This window comes from Podarcis raffonei, chromosome Z (genome assembly GCF_027172205.1).
Source record: "Podarcis raffonei isolate rPodRaf1 chromosome Z, rPodRaf1.pri, whole genome shotgun sequence".
Classification (NCBI taxonomy): domain Eukaryota; kingdom Metazoa; phylum Chordata; class Lepidosauria; order Squamata; family Lacertidae; genus Podarcis; species Podarcis raffonei.
The window spans coordinates 15387990-15395064 of NC_070621.1; positions in this window are offsets into that span (position 1 = coordinate 15387990).

The window sequence follows — 7075 nt, forward strand, 5'->3', positions numbered from 1 at the left end:
TCATATGGACTGCGGAGAGTAGGACCTGCTTCAGAGAGTAGGACCTGAACCAATGGATTCAAGTTACAAGAAAGGAGATTCTGACTAAACACCAGGAATAACTTTCTGACGGTAAGAACTGTTCAGCAGTGGAACAAACTCCCCTCGGCAGGTAGTAGCCTCTTCTTCTCTGGAGGTTTGTATGATCTAGTTGAGATTTCTGTATCACAGGGGGCTGGACTAGATGACTCTTACAGTCCCTTCCAACAATTCTACAATTCTGATTCTAAATGAACTTCAGGTTCACACTTTAATGGGACCACTGGGGGCTGGGACCAAATTAAGGCTCCCTCACAAGCCTCTGGTGCCATTCACACCCATTGAGAAAAGCAAATCTTTGTTTTGGGGAAAACCTACAGTAAAGACAAAGCTGCGCTTCACCCCAATATTAGGAGATACGTCTCACACTCCAACCTTCATTGCAGCTTTTTAAGCATAGATTGGAGAGCCATCTGTCACAAATGCTTTAGTTGAGATTCCTGCATAGCAGAAGGTTGGACTAGATGAAACTTGGGATCCCTTCCAACTCTACCTTTCCATGGTTCTATGGGTAGGCAACTTGCATCCCTTAGCTTAATTTCATGCAGCGCCCCTGAAATGAGTGCTTATTACTGGCAAGAGTGACCTGTGTTGTTGTCCCCCAGAAACCTTGCAGAGAGGGGAGGAAAAGCACAAGAGAGAAGAGGGGAGAGGAGTGGTTGCACCCACTGAGTGAATGTGGCCCTTGCCAACCTTGTGTTACAGCATCCTTGGCAGACAGAAGCCCTATCTCCAGACCCACTCTGTCCATCAGACTGGCAGGCATTGATTTCTACTTCATAAAAATAACAATGAAGCATTCCCCACCCCTGTCCTTTAATAAAGGGGATCAAATGTTAAGCTAGTTGAGAATTTGCTACTTTTTGGAGCTGAACACAACATAATAGTCACCTCTGTGATTAAAACACCCCACCCCAAGGTGACTGGGCAGGTTTATGAACTCCATATTGCCTTTCAGAAATATCTGCCCTAATTCTTGCAAGAAACTCAGTTCTTTAAGGAAGAGCAGCCTGACTTTGTCTAGACATTCAAGCTGTGCTGGCCTTCATTAAATCTTGAGCCAACAACTAGTGTTCAGAGAAAGTACTGGGAGCACAGCCACACTGATATTAATTCAATAGGCACAAAGTTCTGTATTCACCTGTTTCAAATGAAGTGTATGAGTCAAAAGAAATCTATTCAAGCTTTTGAATGTAGCTGGAAAGAAAACAGGAAACCCATTCCAAGATTACAGGTTAGATCAGTCAGATATTCCTAGAGAAGGGGTGGCAAACCACTGGACCTCCATGTTGCTGCTGGACTCCGATTCCCATCACCCCTGAACACTGGCCATGCTGAGTGGGGCGGATGGGAGTTGGGAATCCAACATCTTGAGGTCCACAAGTTAGTCACACTTGCCCTAGAGCATTCATGTCCAAACTCCGTCTTGGGGGCCTAATCCGGCCTGCCAGTTAGTATAATCCGGCCCCTGTGGCAGTTTATTTCCTGGGGTAAGATCCTAAAAAAACCTCAGCAACTTCAATCCTAAAAGAAGCTCAACAACTCCAACCATAAAGAAAGCTCAACAACTTCAATTCACTTTGGGTAAAATAATAAAAAAAAGCTCAAGAACTTCAATCCTAAAAAAAAAGGTGAACTACTTTGGTTGGCCCTCACGGCCCTTCACTTCATCAAATCTGGCCCTCTTTGAAAGAAGTTTGGACAGCACTGCCCTAGAGCCTTTTGGGCTCATTACTGCTATCTGTATGAGAGCTTCCTGATGCCTGGCCAACTGTTGTCAGACCAGAGGGACCACTGGCTTGATCAAACATTAACATCATTTAGTATTCTCATCTCTTGCTTCTAGTTTCTGGATTTTTAAAAGACTGAAACTCCAAATAACTGTTATTGGAGGTTGGTCCCATCTGTCCTCTGTGAGCAAGAGGAAAAAGTAATGGAAAGGATGGTTTTTATTTTCACTCTGAGCCTTGGAAGAAAGGTTGTGATCTGCCCCAATTTCATCTTCAACTTAAGTGGGATGTGATAAAGGGGAGCAGTAAAGGCATCCTCTTCTATTTGTCTATTGGTTAGCTTTTCTAGTAAGGCTGTTTCCCATACTACACCCTTGTGCAGATTAATTGAAACAATGAATTTAAGTAGTTTATTGTACAGTACAAAACTCACATATATGTACATTAGTAATGGATATGACCGCTGCTATTTTTAAGCAGCATTTGAGCACGGTTTGGCATGGAGTCTACTAGTTTCGAACAGTCACTGTTGATTTTCGGATCCCTGTACCACACTTGAATCAGCGCCTGAATGAGCTTCTCCATAGTCGTACAGTCTACAGCACAGAGGCAACTTATGAATATAGCCCACCAATTGTCAATGGGATGTACGTCTGGGGAATTCCCTGGCCAATCAAGTACCTGTATTTGCTGCTCTGTCATGAATTTCTTCACCACTTTTGATGTGTGACAGGGGGCTAGGTCCTGCTACAATATCCCAGTACTGTCAGGATACCTCTTTTCCGGCTCTGGAATAACTCTCTTTCATAGAACCTCAACATATTGTGGTGAGTGCATCATTTATTCTATTGACTGCAGGCTTCCAACACCATAATGATCAACTGAATTTTCGTATTTGTTTTGGGTACAGGATTACAAGTAAGATAGAAAACATGCTTTGTTTCAATTAATTTGCACAAGGATGTACTTGATACCAGTGTTCCATGTTTATTCCTGACAGGTCCTTCCAGTGTCTGGCTATGATGTCTCTGGCTGCTGAGGGGGTTAGGAGCTCTTTATAGTGGGGGGGGGGCCACCAGGTGGCGTGTTGGAAGATGGCCGACAATAACATCTCTCTGACCCATACGAGGTAATTAAGGGGCTGCTATGGGAAGTATGTAGTCTTCCTACCCCCCCAGGAGATGGGGGGCGCTGCCTTGCCAGCGGTGTTCACAATGCACCCCCTGATCCGAGAGATGGGGGTGCCGAACACTTGGCACGAGCCCTCGGTGAAGTCAGATCTTCCTGACGCCGATTCCAATTAGCGCGTGCTGGTTGCTTCAGCTCGGAATTATAATTGGAAACATATGATTGGAATGAAGCTGAAGCACATACATCAAGTAATGTTCGAGAGATAAGACTGCTGATTAATGGATCTCTGTGACCGGGAGTGACGGAAAGTAAGTAAATAAGTAAATCTTCTGATGAATCACCACTAGGAGACTGTATGTTTGGAATGAAGGGGGGGTGGAGGAAAAAGCTTTTTTTTCTTTGCACGATGTGATATTAATAACCCTTCACCCCAAATAGAAATAAGATCGTTGCGTTTTTATTAATCACAAGCAGGAATTCAAGAACTGTGTGGGATGGATTATAACAGGAGAGAGGATTGGTGAACGGTGAGAAAGAGGAAAATTTTTATGACGCAGTTAAAAAATGGCATCTCGCCGACAGGCTTGCCGGAGAAAGAAGGACAGGGGGAGGATTATCAGGATCGTTCGAAAGAGAAGGAATGTTGGAACGCAAGCTTGACCTGACAGAGCCTCCTGATTCATTTGATTTATTTGGCAAGCCTGAGAAAAGTAAAGGACAGACCGAAGATTAATTTTTTTTTATGGAAGCGTTGAACAGACGCTGTCCCTGAGCGATATGATCTTTGAAGAGTACAAAACCCACACAGAGGATGCCTGTTTTCAATCTGCTTGTGAAAATTATGAGAGATCGCAAAGAAAGGAATATACGATAACAACAAGAAGAGAAAGAACGTAATAAAGGACTATCTGGATTGAACTGGATAGAACTGTCTAACTAAAGCAGTAATATAATTGATGTTTGGACTCGTTCGGAATTTTGGACTCGTGCGGAGCTTGATGTATGGGTACCCCCAACAAAATTTAAAATTTGGCTGTATAATTTGGAATGTGATTTGGATAATGTGATGTGATTGGCCTGTTAATAAAAATTATTATTATTATTTTTTAAAAAGGAGCTCTTTATAGTGTGAGTGGGCATTGTTATCTTGGAAGATGTTCAGTAGGGCCAGTTCTGGGGTGACTTCTAGTACCTGTTTAGTTATTTTGCTTATTTCTTGTATGACTGTTGTCCCTACGCCACCCCAGCCTCTCTCACCACCAAGGAAACATAACAAGTAAATAGAAAGAGAACCTACCGAAGTGACACTGACACAAAAGCCCGGTGCATACACTAAGTAAAAGAACATAAGCTTCACCACCCCACCCCCACCCCCTCTCCCATCTCCCTCTTTTCTTCCCAACTCTATACTGCATATAACACCAATGTCTCACAACAAATGTAACTTGATCTGTAGAAAACACAACCTGAAGAAAGAGACAATGCATGTGCTTTTGTAAACGAGGAAAATCTTTAATAAAAATTATTTATATATATATAAAACTAAAGTGGGATGGATAAACTCCTCCTACATTCAATGTGTGGGGGGTTTTTTAAACACACACAAACACACAGCAGAAGTGGGAGTCGTTTGGTTATGAGGGCAGCAGTCAGGAATAAGTCACAAGACAGAAGACTTTGCTAAGTTGTAAACCCATTTTGTCAGCAGCAGACTGGTGCTCCTCCATTTTGATTCTACAATGTTCCTTCATCAAAAATTGGCCCCTTCAACTGCCATGGGCTTGAGTCAGCCACTTGACAAGTTTTGTCACAGTCAAGACACTTGAAAAACAGAACTGAGTCTGAACTCAGCTCTCATGTGCTTCTGAGGGTTCAGTGGGTTCCTCCCATTGTTAAATATCTCTGCATCTAAAGAAACTGGGCATTTACCTTTGGAAGGAAGTAGAAAGTCGATAAAGGAAAGAATTGAAGTCCATCTAGTAGAAGTACAGGTGCTGTATTTTGCCTGCATATAACCTCCCACAACACCAAATCTATTACAGCAGTTTGTGAAGTTCTTCAGTAGTGCTGATTGATAAGAATTCAGCTCCATACACTCCACTCTCTTGCTCAGCTTACCATAGCAAGAATACATTGTTCAATATTTAATTAGCCTTTTGCACTGTTTTAATCCAATTAACCCACCATACTGCCTAATGCGTACTATTTAGGTCCTCTCAATAGGCTGAGAATGGGCTCCAACAGGCAGAGTTCGGGGTGGGGGGTGGGGAGTGATCACTGGGAAGTAGCACTGCCTCCTCCAGCAGGGTCTACTCATCTCCAGAATAAAAAACAAAACAAAAAGTAGATCACTTTGCCACCAACCTATTGAGCCCAGTGTTGTCTACACTGATTTGTAGTTACTCTCAAGACTGCACTCACTGTTCTATTCAAGATCCTTTTAAACTGGAGGAGACCTTCATGCTGGAGTTGTAGGGTGAGGACTATCATCTTGACCTGCTTACATGGATCTTTCATACCCATAGTGTGAAAGACCTTCTTGGAAAGTACAAGGGGAGCAGTAGAGAAAGCATTAGAACAAAGTCATCAGAGGCACTAAAAACATCAGCCCCAAAGCACAAAATGATTAACATAACCAACAACATTTTATGATCCCTTTCGGTTCACCTTGCCAATAAATTCCTATTTCCATGAACTGGTTGATCAATCCAAATTGACCTCCACCTTTTAAAGTGCAGTATTTTGGTCAAGGACAACTAAAAAGTGTACCTACAGCCTATGAACGAAGTCCTAGAGAATTCCTGCTCACTCCCATGAAGGGCATGTCCTCAGAGGGCTTAGCCTAAATATGCAGAAGAATACTTGATTTTAACCTGCAGGAACTCTTTCCTGGTGACTTTATTATTTACAGAGAGAAGTGCTACAAATGTGCTCCCCACTACAGTCTGAAGTAGTTCTGAGGACCTCTGATTTATTCTGCTGCAGCTTGTAAGAACCTAAGAAGAGCCCTGCTGGATGAGGCCAATGACCCATCTAGTCCAGCATCCTGTTCTCACAGTGGCAACCAGAAGCCCCTTCTGGGATGCCCATAAGCAGGACCTGAGTACAAGAATACTCTCCCCTCAGGGGTGCCATCTCCTAGGAGCTAAGCCCTTTTGCCCTCCCAATTTTTTTGGGAGAGCCCCCAAGTCCAAAAGCAGCAGAGGCGGCCAAGCGTGGCGTGGCTTCAGTAGCTGGCTTCTCCTCCTCCACTCATGGAGCGGAAGGAGCAGGGAAACAGACCCTGATGGTGGTAACAGCAGCAGCAGCAGCAGCAGCAGCAGCAGCAGCAGCAGCAGCAGCAGCAACAGCAGCAGCAGGAGACACGGCCATTGAAGCCGGGCTGCCACTGCACTGCTGCCATGTTCGGCTCTGCCCCCAGCTCCTCCGACATCCTGACATCATGTACCACGACACACTCCCCCATTCACCTTCAGAAGCTGGCACCTCTGTCTCCCCTTCCCTCTGGTTTCCAACCACTAGTATTCAGAGGCATGCCACCTTTGACAGCAGAGCAAGAACACAGCCTTATCCATCTGTCTAATCCTCTTATAAAGCTCTGCAAGTTGGTTGCCATCACCACCTCCTGTGGGAGGGATCCAGCTGCAGATTCTGACACAGCAAGCTGTAAATGTTTTAATTTTATTTAAAACATTTACACCCCACCTCTCTGCAAGCAGAGCCCTAAGCAGCTAAACTGAAATAAGAAAATGGATTTTTACAAGTGTTAGTTCTCTGGCTGGATAGCTTCATTTCATAAGACAAGAGTGAATGGCCGCAGAACTCTGGTGGGAAAGTTAGACATTTGCCTGGTTGCATTTTCTAAGGTATTGACTGCCAAAGCCAACAGCTACAAATAATGTATCCATCTATAATGGGAGGAAGAAGAATTCCTGGCAAGCATAATTGTTGCTAAAAAAAATAAAAGGCACTGGCAAAAATTTGGGAGGGGATTATGTGATTAGAAGGGGGAACTGGGCTGCAATGGGGTAAAAATTCACTGGCAAGAAGAGTTTGATAAAAAATGCTGATGCTCAGACTTTTAGAAAAGAGGCCCTGTGTGACATGCTCCATTGCTGAAATAGCTTGATTAGCCT